The 2,021-nt window shown below is 34.3% G+C and overlaps 1 pseudogene across 1 annotated transcript; it reads right to left on the bottom strand.

The window, feature by feature from the left end:
• Nucleotides 1–784: 784 nt before the first annotated feature.
• Nucleotides 785–1,312, bottom strand: LOC308272490 (large ribosomal subunit protein uL22-like; annotated as a pseudogene). Its single transcript has one exon. The product of its transcript is annotated as a large ribosomal subunit protein uL22-like (transcript).
• Between the last annotated feature and the right edge of the window lie 709 nt (nt 1,313–2,021).

The following is a 2,021-nucleotide window of genomic DNA, read 5'->3' on the forward strand; positions in this document are numbered from 1 at the left end:
ACGGAGGTAAAAAAAAAAAAAAGCTGCTGGGTTCCACCCCCAGTACCAATAAATAAATAAATAAATAAATAGTTTCTCCTGGAAGAAGAAATTGTGCTTTATTCCCTTATTTTTTTTTTAACATTTTTCAGCCAATCCTATGATTTTGCTTGGGAGTATTTAATCTGTTTATATATAATGTAATAAACAGTGAAATCAGATATAATGGGTTTATGTGTATCATCATATTTCTTTTTTAGTTATCTTTTCTGTTTTATATTGTGATTATTATTATTATTATTATTATTATTATTATTATTATTATTATTTTGTGGTACTGGGGTTCCTGGAGACCCTTCTACTTCTGAACTACACTCCCAGACCCATTTTTATACTTTTTTATTTGGAAACTGGGTCTCCTAAGCCAGCGCAGCTGGCTTCGAACCTGCACAATCCTCTGCCTCCCAAGCGTGGGGATTATAAGCGTGTGCCACCATGCCTGGCTTTATGCTTATTATTTTAATTTTTCTTTTTTTCTAATCTCTGTGACTAGTATCCTTATATTTTAAAGAATGGCTTTATAGACTGCATGCCTACATTATCTAAATTCAATACAAATTTTTCTTTTTCATCTTCCAAAAAATATTAGGATGTGATAATGTTACAACTCTGTCCTTATGTAGGCTTCTATTCTTCTAACATTGTCCATTGTTTATCTATATATTTAACTATAAAATTATTATTATTGCCTTTTACAGACTATATAGTTTTCTTAACTTTTATTTGCATTTATTTTATACTGAATTTATTCTTGTGCCATAAGTTTTTGTTTCTTCAGTTTCTTCTGGGATATCTTTTTCTTCTGTGCAACCTCCTCTTTTGGTTTCGGAGCAATTTTCTCCTCAGAGAGGATCATCTCAATGTAGCAGGGAGAGCTCAGGTGTGGGTTAGTTCAACCCTGATCTCTGTATGGACTGCAGCACATTGTAGGGGCTTTGTTCACCTGGATGTGTTTAATGGCCAGAGAATCAACATCTAAGCCCTTAAGTTCAGCATTTCCTTCTGCATTTTTAAGCATGTGTAGCAAAATTTCAACACTCTTTTTGGGCCACCAACCCCACTGGTTGGCATGAGCACACCTACCAACTCCACCTTTGTAATGCTGGAATGGCACACACTGCTTCTTTAAGGTGACATCTTTCAGATACTTGGTGGCTTTTTGGATATGCATACCTTTGATGGCCTGGGCAATTTCACAGGTGGTCTTAAAATGAACGCATAGATTTTAGCCTCTTGATTTGCATGATTTTGTGGGGTTTTCTGGGTCAAGAAAGTACCGAATAATTTTCACAGATCATCTCAGGTCACTTACACGAAGAGGAATTATACATTTTTAGACTTATCCTTTTAATGATCCTGTGTTCAATCATCCTTTAGTACATCCTCTGCATCATTTTCCATCTTCTGATATTGCTCTGGTTTTATGATTATATTGAGGTCCAAATTCACATGTTAATTCATGTTGTTTGTTGGATATTATTTCTATAAAACGGTAGAGGAAATTTGAAGCCTACATTTCTTTTCTCCCTCATCAAAGAAATTTAAGTTTGCTTTTGGCCAGAGGCAAGGAGGAATAGCAATTAGTTCTTATTTGTAAAGGAGATTGAAATGATCAGTACCTTGGTTTCAGTTCTTTGATGATCTAGTCTATTTCAGATCACATTTAGACTTTTCTAGGTTGATTCACATAGAAATTTTTGTGGTCCTCATGGTTGTCAATCAAAAACATAGAACTGAACTAGTGATCTCATCTGCCTCTCACTCCCCACAAATCCTTTTATTAGGTTATTCATAATTTGGGTTTCTCTCTATATTTCTCAAAGATTTGCCTGCAATATTGAGCCAGTCATCTTTCTAGTTAAATATTCTGGTAGATGTTCTTGTCCCCAAATGCTTTATTTTCAACCAGAATTTCCTTTTCTTCACCTTTTCCCTTATTTAATACTCTTTATCCTTGATTTATTCTGTCACATTTATTATGC

The sequence above is a fragment of the Muscardinus avellanarius genome (assembly GCF_963383645.1).
Source record: "Muscardinus avellanarius genome assembly, chromosome: 13".
Classification (NCBI taxonomy): Eukaryota; Metazoa; Chordata; class Mammalia; order Rodentia; family Gliridae; genus Muscardinus; species Muscardinus avellanarius.